Genomic DNA, 14,520 nt, shown 5'->3' on the forward strand with positions numbered 1-14,520 from the left:
GCAGCAGGAGGGCCACCAAATAGCCCAGCTGCCTCACAGTGTTTTGATGAATCTAACATGTTTTGAAAACTGAAGCCTTCTAGAACTTCCTTTTGCAGTTAAAAATATAGACATGTAATGCCATTTCATTTTAAATGTTTCTTCCCTAATCTATTTGTTATGATAGATTTTTCTTGGCAAGTGTGGTTTTGCCAATGTGGTACTTTCAAAGGAATTCATCTCCCTCCATGACGAGGATTCCTATGCCTGATACTCAGGGTGAACATTTGTCTCTTTGCTCATCATCTGAACACTCTTCCTCTTGTCAGGGAAGCCCCTTCAATGGCAATCAGACACTCTCAGCCAGGACTGGCTTAGCTCCCACCTGCCTCCTTGGCACTGGTGTACCACTGAGCTGTGTAGCTGGATCCACACCCAGCCCTGGAGTCGGCCACACCACATCCCTTCTGATGCCACTTCCCCTTCTCCCAGTCACAACAACCCTTCCAGGCCTGCCGGCAACTTTTATTCCTTCCTGGTTGTGGGGTGGAGTGGACAAACGGAAGAGAGACATTTTTGGATCCTTCCTGGGTTAGCCCGTCCCCACCGACATAGCACAACTCCATTTCCAGTTACAGCTGGCTCAACATGATGGGGTGTGTGTTGATGAGGGGATTGGGGGAAAGCAGGACAGGGATGTCTTCTTGCTGAGGCACATGGGTTCACTTACATGAGAGGCCCACGTTCTCCTTCTGTTGTATCTTAGGCTGATAGCAGAAAATCTGCTGTCACAACACCACCTGGGATTCAGCCCGAGGAGGCACTGGGGACAAGACTTTTGGGTTTGTGTGTGTGTGTGTGGGTGTGTGTAGGTATATATGCAGACATTCTGCATGTTATATGGTTCATATTTATTGAGTATGTACTATGTGCCAAGGCCATATATTTTATTTCACTAAATCCTTACAGTGACCCCGTGAGGTAGGAACTGAATATACTATTAATGAACTCCATGTTACAGATGAGGAAACCAAGTCACAAAAAGGTAAAGTAACTTGACTGGAGTCACACAACTAGGAAGTCGTAGAGTCAGAATTCAAAACCAGGCAGCCTAAATCTAGCCTGCACTCTTCATTATAACCTACTTTTTTCCTATAAATATTGTCTATTATCACCACTATTCTATATTATAGTTGTTTCAATACTATCTCAATAAATTTTTAAGTGATGGAATTATTCTCAGATCATCTTTGGTGTATGAGGGGCTTATAAGTGCTTTGCATGCAGATGGGCAAGGCTCTGAATGAGATTGTCATTCAGAAAAAATGACATGACAGTGCAGACAGAAACATGGTGGGGCTACCCTCTCCAAGGCGTTTTCAGCAGGGAAAATTTTTTTTTCACATCTTCTTTCCTTTTATTGAAAAAAATTTTAGAAAATGGCAGTTAATACAGAGCACAAACAAATCAACAGTGGAAAACATAGACAAGATAAAACTAAAAATGCTTTTGGCTTCTTAAATTGGTTAAGAGCACAAAACGCCAACAGGCAGAAAGTCTCTTTTAAACAAATTAAAAAGCTGTGTTTTATTTTCCCCAATTTTCCCCAAGTCAGGTATATACATACCCACAAAAATGGTGTGAGAAGGAAAACTGTCATATACAAGAAGTTGTATTCTGAATTAAGGGAAACAGCTGTTGAAATGGGAATTAACACAGTCATGTCAGCAACAGGTTAACAGTTTAAAAAATCGAGTCTTCAGATGCCAGCAGGGAACTGTTGAATAGCTAAAAACCTTGTGCAGACTCTGGTCTCCAGTTCTTCCCTTCATTTTTCATTCATATTTCCATCAAGAAACTTAGACTTTTTACTGGTCTTTTTCCCCCTATCATTTTAAAGTGATAAGGTTTGTGTATCTCAGTGGTTCTCAAATTTTAGTGTGTCCAAACCACCTGGAGGGCTTGTTAAAAGACACTGGACCCAGAATTTCTGATTGAGGCCTGAGAATTTGCATTTCCAACCAGTCCCCAGGTGACATTGGTGCCGTTGCTCTAGGGACCACACTTCCAGGAACCACTGGTATAGATCTAAGAAGGGCACTGCAGCTGGAGGCTATCTCTCTTATGGATTTATTTAAATGTACCTGCAGGATCTAGGTATCGTGCCTTCAGCCCTGGATTAATTTATCCCTTTTCATCAGACTCTGATTTATGAAATGATCTAAACTCATCTCTCAGTTGTACACTGGGCCCCAAATTACCTTTGCAATCCTGTATTCGTGTGTTAGACTCTACTTATAACCTACACATTAATCCACTAATTGTTGGTGAACGCTTATTAGATGCCTGGTGCTGTGGAAGATGCTGGCATTGCATATTGAAGAAAACCAAACACCACTGGTACCACAAGAAGCTTACAACAGGTAGGAATCAAATACTATTCAAAAGATAAACATAAAATTCACTTGTGTAAGTGCTAAGAAGGAAAAGGCCATGGGCTCTGTGATATTAAAGTTGGAGGTTTGACTTAGACACAACTCTTAATTTTGATTCTCTTTCTCTTCTATTACTAGGTGGAAACTAAGAAGAATCTGAAAAGTTGAGTCAACACAATTTCCCCAGAGGCAAGGTGGAAGAGGAGAAGAGTCCCACGGCCATGTGTAATAACAGAGATAAGACCAACTTGCTCAGCAGATCAGTTGACCTCTGGTGACCCAGCCTTCTAGGATTATTCCCTATCTCAAGTTCCGGAATCGGTTAGTCATATGGCATCTAGACACATGGAGGTTGTCTAGGAAAGACCTTTGATAATGACATAATGGTGAGATGTGGCCAACTAAATGCCCCCTCCTCCCTCTAAAAGCTGGAAGAATGGCTACATTTGGCAATTTCTTTTTTTTTTCAATTTTTAATTTTTAAAATTTGTTTCAAGGTTAAACCCAAGACACATTGACTTCATAGGAAGTCCACTGAGAAATGTTTTTCTAGGCTGAACACCTGTTTCCCCTCAGTCTCCCTCAACAGAGCATGTACATGTTAATTACTTTCATTTTCCAATCACTGCTGTCCCACCACTATACCAAGATCACCTAAACTGTGTGTGTTGTATCCTGAATGTTCTTAGTTATACCCTAATTTCACTAACTGCAAAAGATTTTCTGGGATAAACTCCCACTTGAATTCTTTGGCTACTATATTTATAAAATAAAAATAAAGTATCTAAAATTGCAAATGTCTTTTGAATCAGAATCTTATTTACAAGAATTTACCTCACACATATACTTGTATATGTGACAAAGATGAATGTACGTTTTATTGTGGTATCATTTCTATTGACGCACAAAGACTGAAAAAACCTAAATGACCTTTCAACGGAAGACAGGTTATATAATTTGTACTATATCCTTACAAATCATGGAAATCAAAGTTTTAAAAATATGAGGTCCCTCTACATACACATCTACTGTGAAATGAGTTTTAAGTTAATAAGTAAAAAAAAGCAAGATTCAGAACAGTATATGTGGGGACTTCCCTGGCAGCGCAGTGATTAAGAATCCTCCTGCCAATGCAGGGGACATGGGTTCGAGCCCTGGTCCAGGAAGATCTCACATGCCACGGAGCAACTAAGCCCTCATGCCACAACTAGTGAGCCTGCGCTCTAGAGCCCGCAAGCCACAACTACTGAGCCTGCGTGCCACAATTACTGAGCCCGTGCTCTGCAACAAGAGAAGCCACCGCAATGAGAAGCCCGCGCACCGCAAAAAAGACCCAACGCAGCCAAAAATAAATAAATAAATAAATTAATTAATTAAAAAAAAAAGAACAGTGTATGTGGAATGTTCTCATTCATATTAAAAGAGAGGTTAATCTATATCTATCCATCGATCTGTCTATATTCTAATATATTATAGCAGTATTTTCCTCTAGGAAAGGAAGATGGCAGGGTGAGTGTCTCGGACAAGAGGAAGAGTTTAAACTTCCTCAAATCCCATGTGTACTATATGAACATTTTATTATGCCCATGTGTGTTCCTTATACAACTAACAAGAAAGTCTTTTGGTTTTGTTTGTTTGGTTAAGGAAAAAGGGCCTGTGTATACTCCTGGTATACTCTAGCATGCACAGGGCTCTCTGAGTTTCACAAAGCAGAGGTTACGTTATACGTATAATAACCCTGGTGTATTAGTCTGCTCAGGCCGCCATAACAAAATGCCACAGAATGGGTGGCTTAAACAACAGACATTATCTTCTCACAGTTCTGGAGTCTAGAAATGTAAGATCAGGGTGCCGGCAGGGTTGGTTTCTGTTGAGGCCAACCTCCTTGGCTTGCAGGCAGCTGCCTTCTTGCTGTGTCCTCACATGGCCTTTCTTCTGTACACATGAGGAGGGGGAGGGAAGGAGAGAAAGATAGATACCTTTGGTGTCTGGTCCTCTTATAAGGACATCAGTCTTATTAAATTAGGGCCCTACCATTATGTCTTCATTTTATCGTAATTAACTCGTTTAAGGCCCTATGTCCAAATACAGTTACTTTGGTGGTTAGGGATTCAACATATGAATGGGGGGGGGGCACCATTCAGTCCATAACACCTGCTAAGTGAATTTCAGAGTGCAGACATATTTCCAAATCAGCCTGGCCTTTCTTACATCCAAGAGCCTTCAGTTTGCATTCCTTTTAGCACCAGTAGAAGCAGGCAAGGAGGTAAGAACCAGAGCAAGAGATTGTTGGGGAAGAAGTTGTCTTTAACTCTGGAGCTGATATTGCTTGTGGCTTTCATGTTCTATCATGACCACACCCTGATTCTTGGCATTCTAGGGCTCAAAACCAACAACTGGGGACAGTTGTTGATCACAAACTGCCCCTGATTTCACTGCATCCAGAATATGCAAGATTTGGATTAGCAGATACAAACTATTATATATAAGATGGATAAACAACAAGGTCCTACTATGTAGCACAGGGAACTATATTCAATATCCTGTGATAAACCATAATGGAAAAGAATATGAAAAAGAATATATATATGTATAACTGAATCACTTTGCTGTACAGCAGAAATTAACACAACATTGTAAATCAACTATACTTCAATAAAATTTTTTTAAAAAGGAAAAAAAAGAATATGCAAGACTATCTACAACAAAGTAATTGATGAAATAAAGCAGTTTCCTGAAAGAGTTCGTTGCCTCAATTTTGGAATGAGCTTCCTTTTCTCCACTTTGGACCTTAATGGGATGAAGTCAGTTGCTAAGCATAAAGTTTGAAAGTAATGGAAAGTAATGGTTGAGGCCTTCACCATCTTCCATGTGAATGTCCTTGGTTTTATCAGTGCATTCTAGCCTGTGAACCATAATGCATTAGAAGTCATCTTGTCCCGTATGATAATTTACAAAGTCTCTGGGGGAGAGAACTTGATTGTCTAAGTGGGCCATGTTTTTGCTTCCAGTGCTTTTCAAGCATGGGAAGGACACCCCACATGCACAAGAAATACATAGAGGTGAAGGATGAGGGTAAAGAGAGGTCAAAGGGGGAGTCAGAGGTCCATGGCAAGTCAGATGGGTGCAATTGGCCCTGCTTGCAATCCTGAAGTGTTCTGCCACAGCTTTCCAAATCAAGTCTCAGCCTGGTCTACAAGGGCATGCATCTCCCTCTCAGACCTACCCCCGACATTCCCGCCTCATACTCTATGCTTTGGTAATACGGACCTGTCCGGTTGTTGACATCCAGCCCCTTCACACTGACTCCAGATTCCCTGCCTCTACTCAAGCTGTATCCCCAACCTGAAATTTCCTTTCTACATGTCTTTGATTTGATAATTCTATCTCATCTTTCAACATTCAGCACATGAGTCCTCATCACCTCCGGGAAGCCTCTTTTAGGTCCACAGACGAAGTACCCTCTCTTCCAAGCTTCCTCAGCTCTGATCACTTTACTCTCTCTCCCCTCTCCCCTCTCCCCTCTTTTCCTCTCCTCTCTCCTCTCTGTGTCATAACTTACTTTTGTAAGTTCTAACCAGCTGGCATAGTGCCTGCACACAGTAGGTATTTTTCAAAAACACATTTTGAATTGAACTGTTCAAATTTAATTTATCTAACAAATCTGATACTTGTTTCCAGGGATCAGAAATTTTTCCTAGTTAAACTGGTGATTGGAGAAGACTAGACTTGGGACTAGAGGTGAACACACAACATCGTTGCTCACTAGGAGTTCAGAACACAAAGGTGCCTGCCTGCTTACCTGGAAGTAAAACTGGAGAAACACTTCAAACATGAGCAGTAAGAGAGCAGTTGGAAAGCCAAGAGCTCTTTACTCTAGGATCTGGGTAAATGCTCACTCATTCATTCACTTATTACAGCCTCACCTTAAGACAGGCCTGGTACTACCTGCCCAAAGTAATACAAAGACTCTGCTCTCCCGGAATACACCATCTTGTTCGGCTGATCGATGTGTAAACAAATACAGCTGATCCTTCTCAAGCATTTAAAGTTTACTGTTTTGGGACTTCCCTGGTGGCACAGTGGTTAAGAATCCGCCTGCCAATGCAGGGGACATGGGTTCGAGCCCTGGTCTGGGAAGATTCCACATGCCGCGTAGCAACAAAGCCTGTGAGCCACAACTACTGAGCCCGCGCACCACAACTACTGAAGCCCGTGCGCCTAGAGCCTGTGCTCTGCAACAAGAGAAGCCACTGCCATGAGAAGCCCACGCACTGCAACAAAGAGTAGCCCCTGCTCACCACAACTAGAGAAGGCCCACGCACAGCAACGAAGACCCAACACAGCCAAAAATAAATAAATAAATATTTTAAAACACTTAAAAAAAATAAAGTTTACTGTTTTGATGGAAAGCACATGAAAAGCAGTGATTTATCTTTCTGCCCATGCCCAAGTATCAGAGAAAATTAACTCTTAGCTAGTGAGTAACCAACAACCCATCATCTCAGCCTATATTGGCTTTAATCTTCATTATCATTCTTTTCTCAAAATTGAGATTGCAATAGCTCTTTTTTGTATGTTGTCTTAATTTTATTTATTTATTTATTTAATTTAAATTTTTATTGAAGTATAGTTGGTTTACAATGTTGTGTTAGTTTCAGGGGTAAAGCAAAGTGATTCAGATATATATATTCCTTTTCAGATTCTTTTCCATTATAGGTTATTACAAGATATTGAGTATAGTTCCCTGTGCTATACAGTAGGTCTTTGTTGGTTGCAATAGCTTTTAATATGTCCCTGAGGTTAGTAAATTACAATCTTCACTATACTGCATATTGTAAGGAAAATATGTTCTGTCAAAATTTTTGAGAATTTAGACATTTGTGAAGGAGATTTGGAACATCTTTTCTGTAATACTGTGCACTATGATAAGTACATATTTAATATCTTAGGCTATTCCTAGGGAAGGGGGAGACAGGTAGCAGAGGTTTTGTGAGGAAGAAATAACAAATAAAGCAAAGATCCCATTTTCAGCACGAAAAGCATTTCCTCTGTTCTGTCCAAAAGATCAGACTCCTAACAAGGACTAAGTAATGCAAAGATTGGCTCCTAAAGAGGAGGATTTGCCCCAGAGTGTGATTTAGGGCTTAGCTCTATAATCTAGGGCACACCTTCTTTCAAGGGACGTGTTCTTGACTGCAGAGAATAAAAAATGTAACTGAACCCGACTTTTCTAGCAGGCTCTGGTCCCTGGAAAAGCTCCATGGTGCAGGCTGGAGAAAAAAAAATAGGCCAGTTGGCAGCCAGGACTAAGGTTGGTGAGATTAGGGGAAAGGAACCTGGACCAAGTCTCTAAATGTTTCTTCATGCCAAGGGCTGACCAGTGGTCTTCAGTGGCATGCTGTACTTTAAGCAAGCGTCTATGAGAATATTATATTTAAATAAAGCACAGATAAGAAGAGCATTGCTCTGCATCCTACAAAAAATGCCACTTGACCTACTATACCGCAGGAGCATAATGAAAATACTTTGTCTTGAATGGTTTCAACTAGGCAATCTGTGAGTGCATAGCAAGTTGAATGTTGACCTTGAGTTGCGCAAATTTGGAAAATCTTTTGTAAGTTTGTGGAAGTTAGATTTCTTTCTCTTGACAAATGTAATTTTGTGTATGACCATATGTGTAACATTTTTAGTGTTTAAGAACTGACAGACCTGTATACTTTGTTAAAGAGTAAGAAAAGGAAGTACCAACTTTGGTAAGTTCTACTCTTTTTTTTTCTGCTTCTTTTTTGTTTTATTCACTAGTTTGTTGTATTTTTTTAGATTCCATATATAAGTGATATCACACAGTATTTGTCTTTCTCTGTCTGACTTATTTTAATTCTACTCTTAATAATTAAATCAGTCATTGCTGTTTTCCCTTTAGAACATCCTGTGACCTTGAACAGTACTGAGTTCAGTCTAATATGGTCTCCTGGCTAAAAAATTATCTGTCAATTATCATTGCTTTCAACAGAATCTAAGGTTAGACTGATTAATGAAATGTAGTCTGGATAATCAGGTTCTGTGAATAACTCAAATGGTAATCTGGTTTTCTTTTGAAAATTAATACTTTATAAAATAAAATTTTGTTCCTAAAACTGAGCAGAGTCAACTTCATGCCTTTTAATGATGCTTAAAATGTACATCTTAGCAAAACCCATATTTATCCTGAAAATATGTCGACAACTAATGAAGGGATATTTGCAGTGAATGAAATTATTTTTTTCAAACAATTTTTGAGTTTACATGTGGATCAGCTATAAACTCATTCTTTTTTTTCATTTATTTATTTTTTTTATTTTTGGCTGTGTTGTGTCTTTGTTGCTGCATGCGGGCTTTTCTCTAGTTGCGGTGAGCGGGGGCTACTCTGTTGCGGTGCGCAGGCTTCTCATTGCGGTGGCTTCTCTTGTTGCGGAGCACGGGCTCTAGGTGCACGGGCTTCAGTAGTTGTGACACGTGGGCTCAGTAGTTGTGGCTCGCGGGCCCTAGAGTGCAGGCTCAGTAGTTGTGGTGCACGGGCTTAGTTGCTCCGCAGCATGTGGAATCTTCCTGGACCAGGGCTTGAACCTGTGTCCCCTGCATTGGCAGGCAGATTCTTAACCACTGCGCCACCAGGGAAGCCCGATAAACTTATTCTTGTTAATCTAACAACAAATAGATTCAAATAAACATACGGCTTAATTGAATTTTTTGATTGAGTTGACTCATTGCTTAAAAGCATTTAGCCAAACTGACTTCTTTTGCTATTTAGTAGTCACAACTACTATATTTAAGATTTGATTTGCAGTCTAGATAAGCCAAGAAGCCCAGAGTGATCGCCTCGTGATTTTAAAGATGGCTCCATCACAGGGAAAAAATCAGAGGACAAAGTTGGAAGATTGTCTTCTATAATATCTAGAGTACAAGATTTCTTAAGGAGAAAAATCTAGAAGTGCACTATTATATTGCTAAAGACATATTGGATGGTTGCTAACTTCCTTCAAAACTGAAACTTGAGTGTTCATACTTACAGCATGAATGAATGTTGTTCATTGCACAATGAAATGTGCCGTGTGCCTCACATAAGCAGACTGTGAACATATGATTAATCTCAGCATCCTCTCTGACACGAGGCAGATGATAAATCATGGACTAACGAGGGATCCGTTCCTTCTGGTAGTTTTAATACAACGGGGCAAGATGATAATAGGGAAAGTAAAGAGGGAAGCCAAATACACAATATATTTTTTAAAAATTGTGCCTTCTGTTTTACGGACTGTACTTTTGGTCTCGTATGTAAGCATGAGAAAGGAAGTATGAGGTGGAATTTGAATCAGCTTCTCTTTTCAACGTTGGTCATTACCTTAAACAAGAGTGTTTCTGTGCCTTGGTTCATCCCTCGGCAAGAAGGAGGGAGACGTGAGACAGGAGTGTGACTGACATTTCCTGAGTGTTTGTTCTGTGCCAGCCCTGGTTCTGGGTACTTTACCTGTGACATCGCTGACGCAGAGTGGCAGGACCAGTAGTGTTAAGGGTGGACCCTGGGAGCAGGGTCCCTGATTGGAGTCCTAGTTCAGCCATTTACTCCTGTGACTTTGGGCAAGTTATCCACTATTCCTACCAACTCACACTCATTGAGCTTTTCCCCTGTACTAGACACTGTATCAAGTGTTTTATTTACTTATTTGGATCCTCACAACATCCTTATCATAAGGTTGTATTATCGTTATTTTGAAGACATTCAAGGTAAAGAGAAGTTAAGGGAGGGAGACTGGTGTAAAGGTTAAAATCATCTGGTTCTAGAGCAGCACTGCTCATGTTCCCATCCCAGCTAGACCACTTATTAGTTGTGTCAGTTTAGGCAAATTATTTAACCTCTCTGGAGACACATAGAGCAGACTTTGAACAGTGCTGGGCACATAGGAAAAGCTTAGTGAATGTCAGCTATTATTGTAGTTCGGTGGAATGGCAGGTATCCCTGTTTGCAAGATATATTTACTGCTTGGTTTTGAGTATCCAAGAGATGGAACAGACATCTTGTCTTTAGGACTGTGATTTGAGGCCAGCCACTGTACAGCACACACAGGTATTTGTATGAGGGTATTCAGGGCTGTGCAACCTCTCTCTGATCTGGCTCTATTCCACCAGGAACTCTTTTGGTTCCTCTTTTGGGTTGGGGTGGGGATGAGTGCGAAGCGGAGGGTACCATGCCTTTGTGATGTCTCTCAAGAGCAAACCAGGGCTGCAGTAAGGAGTGTCATTGAGTGTGTGGTTGGTCGTGCCCAAGTCCAAGGCCACCAGCATCGTGACAACTGGAGTGTCTGCAACGTGTAACACACCCAGTGGAAAGAAACCTCATTAACTCAGAATTTTGTTTAGGGTGCTCTTTATTTGTGATCAAAACTTTGAAGCCCAATGGTAGGGACCATAAAATAAATAAAGACATCTGTATCTTATAATACTTAGAGGATCCTTTAACTCAAGATTTGTGAACATGGCAAAAAGATTAGTTTAAATAGGTGGAAACTCTCACTCTTGTAATGACAAATTCATGAAGTATTTATTGATCACAATAAAGTGATGAATAGGGTTTGTGTTTAAGCTCATTTTCAATACTAGTTCTTAAATTTTAAAAAGTTACCTTTAATTATCAAACCAATGAAGACTCATAAGAGAAGACGGTCAGTATAAGGGCAGTTGTCTTTCTTTTTTTTTTTTTTTAGTGGAACATAAAGAAATTCATTCATGCTTCTCCTTATGAATTGCTACTCTTCCTAAGACTCTTTAATTTTGAAAGAGCTGTCAGCTATGATGGCTGTGGATGAAGAGACTTCTTCCAGGACCAGCCCAGGTCCCCTGCCACTTTGACAAATTTGAAGAGTGAGGTCCTTGGCTTGGCAACCCCTAAAGCCAATGAGCTGCTAGAGACCCCCGATCAGGAATGCACTTCCTCATTTCTGTTTGACTTTGCTACTTTTTTCTTTTCCTCAGCCCACCTCTTCTCTGGGTCTGACCCTCAGCCTATTATGACTTAGGTTTGGCCTGAGAACAGAGAAGAATCTTCAGATGGAGACAATAATCTTGGAAACAAAATGGCAACATCATTTGAGCGGTTTCCATGGATCTTCTTTGGAGATAGTTGATTGAGCATCTCCTAAGCCTCCTGAATGGTTCAAAATGCAGAGTTCAGTATTTCCTATCTGACTAGGGTTAGGTCTTTATCGAGATCACCATGGCAATCTGTTTTGAAGTATGAAAAGGGCCTGTTTAAGGCCAGCTAATAAAGAGAAGGCACGTCCCCAGGTTTGGCACATAGACTGGTATCTGGTCCTTTCTAAAGACAACACTTTCTGTTTCCAAAGTGAAAATAGATAAACAAATTTTATTTATTTATTTTATAAATTTATTTATTTAATTTATTTTTGGCTGCGTTGGGTCTTTGTTGCTGCGCACGGGCTTTCTCTAGTTGTGGCGAGCAGGGGTTACTCTTCGTTGCGGTGCAGCCTTTTCAATGTGGTGGCTTCTCTTGTTGTGGAGCACGGGATCTAGGGCGCGCGGGCTTCAGTAGTTGTGGCTCGCGGGCTTAGTTGCTCTGTGGCATATGGCATCTTCGCGGACCAGGGCTTGAACCCGTGTCCCCTGCGTTGGCAGGCGGATTCTTAACCACTGCACCACCAGGGAAGTCCTTTTCTGTCAAATGTCAGACTATTAATCCTCCAGACGTCCACAGGCCAGAACACTGAGCGTAGACAAGCCTCTCTTCTCTCCGCCACCTAATGACACAAATGGGACACGGCAGCCACATGTGCAACGTCTCTAGGGGCAGAACAAATTTTAAATGACCTGATAAGGATAATCAAATAGTGTATTGAAAAGTTAAAGAATGACTATTCCCCAGAGAGTTAAATTATAATACTTAAGATTACCTTCACTGTATTTTCTAATGTTAACGATTACTTTAAAGGATCCTATAAATATAAAAATAGTAAAATAAAATTATGTAAAATAAGGTGAGATTATTCCCTAAAGGTCAGAAAAAATATAAATAAAGGATGAAACTAAATGGCTTCTGGACACTGTTGGCAATGACTAGTTCGTTTCTAGTATATGTGTGCCCTGGAAGGGATGGAGCGTAAAGGAGGGTCTAGAACTGGCTCTTCCCCATCTCATCTCAGTGTTCCTGCTTCCCACCCTCTCTCTCCTACTCCTCCTGCAACAGACAGGATGGGTTTGCGGAGCATCACCTTAGCTGGAGACCCAGGGTGAGACGGGAGAGGGACCTCCTGTTCTGTGTGAACAGCAGCTGCAGAGGAGACATCCCTGGTGCCCCTTCTCCTCCCACCAGGCTGGTGGAGACTCAAGAGAGATGATAGGTGGGGAGTGGCCTTTCCCTCCCTGGGATGAGGCTGTGGTCTGTGTGCAGCTGGGGACGAGGGAGTAGGGAGAGGGGGGAGGGGGACCGCGGCCCTTTCCCCACACTTCTCTGTGCACTGCAGGGGCCTCAACCAGCAGGTTGGTAGGACCTGGAAAGAGCTTACCTCTGTTGCTGCCTCAGACATTCGCAGAAGCTCCATTAATAGCTCTGGTACCTTTGGCCATCCACTCTCAGAAAAGACAACGAGATTATGTGTGTCAAAGTGCAAAAAGAAATCTAAGTGCATTTACAACATTCCTCTCACCTCCTCTCTATCCTCCTGAAGATTCTTTGCTTGTTCCTTGGCTACCAGGCTTTGGGAATACTGAGTGGAGGTGCCACACTGAAGGAACCAAGGTAGAGGATAGAGCTCTCTCCCTAGGAGAAAGCACAAGAAGGAAAATCTAGGAAGGAGGAGGGGGTTGGGAGGAAATAAACAAGCCAAACATGAGAGGATATTTGTCTTTCTCTGTCTGATTTACAGATTATATTCCATTAAAAGTTATTACAAAATAATGGCTATATTTCCCTGTGCTGTACAATATATCCTTGTTGCTTACTTATTTTATATATAGTAGTTTGTGTCTCTTAATCCCATGTCCCTATGTTGTCCCTCCCCTCTTCCCTCTCCTCACTGGTAACCACTATTTATTTTCTATATCTGTGATTCTATTTCTGTTCTGCATATACAGTTGTTTGTATTTTTTTGGATTCCACATATGTTTTACAATCTTTCTCTAAGGAGGCTATTTCTCTACACTGCAGTGAATTAGGACATTGCCTTAAGTGAAAGGAGGAAATAAAATACAGGATGAGTACACGGGATCATGGGCGCATATGGATGACAACTTTCTTCAGCTGTGATGCTTGGAATAGTAATTCTATGCACTTAGCACTTAGTTCTTAGTATACTTCAGATGGAGTTTGGGAAAGACGGTAGACAATGCCCATCTTCTATCCAGAGATTTGCAATGCACATGAACTTTTTTCTTTTTTAAAAATATTTATTTATTTTGGCTGTGAAGGGTCTTAGTTGCGGCACGCTGGATCTTCGTTGTGGCAGGCAGGATCTTTAGTTGGGGCATGCTGGCTCTTAGTTGTGGCCTGTGGACACTTAGTTGCGGCATGCATGCAGGATCTAGTTCCCCGACCAGGGATCGAACCCGGGCCCCCTGCATTGGGAGCACACAGTCTTACCCACTGGACCACCAGGGAAGTCCCACACACAAACCTTTTATAATTCTGCAGTAACCAGAGGTATTCTTCTCAACTAGAAGTCCCATTGAACTCACTTTGGGAAACAGTCTGATCCAGGAGGGACTAGACAGGTTTGTGTTGACATTGAATATATTTGAGTGAATTGAAAACCAGAATCTGTAACAAGAGTCAGAAAAAAAAAAAAAAATCTTTGCAGGACTAAATTGCGTTACTTAGAAGATTTGCTGGATGATACTCTGCTTTTCCTTTTAATAGCTCTTTGCTTTTTTATCTGAGTTTTATTGTGATTACTTTAAGAACTTGCTAGGTACCTTGAAAGGCTTCTTTCCCAGCCTCTGGGCTCTCCTGCTGGTTAGGTGCCTCTTCCTCTAACTCAGCAGTCCCAGGGGGATTTTCCCATTTTTCAAGTTGCCTGTTCCTTCTTTCTTGCTTTCTTTACCCAGAGTTTGTTTT

The 14,520-nt window shown here is 41.2% G+C and overlaps 1 non-coding gene across 1 annotated transcript; it reads right to left on the reverse strand.

Annotated features, from left to right (window-relative positions):
• Nucleotides 1-12,131: 12,131 nt before the first annotated feature.
• Nucleotides 12,132-12,262, reverse strand: LOC118896213. Its single transcript, XR_005020122.1, has one exon. It is a non-coding gene; the product is annotated as a small nucleolar RNA SNORA17 (small nucleolar RNA).
• Between the last annotated feature and the right edge of the window lie 2,258 nt (nucleotides 12,263-14,520).

Source organism: Balaenoptera musculus, chromosome 5 (genome assembly GCF_009873245.2).
Source record: "Balaenoptera musculus isolate JJ_BM4_2016_0621 chromosome 5, mBalMus1.pri.v3, whole genome shotgun sequence".
In the NCBI taxonomy this organism is placed as follows: Eukaryota; Metazoa; Chordata; class Mammalia; order Artiodactyla; family Balaenopteridae; genus Balaenoptera; species Balaenoptera musculus.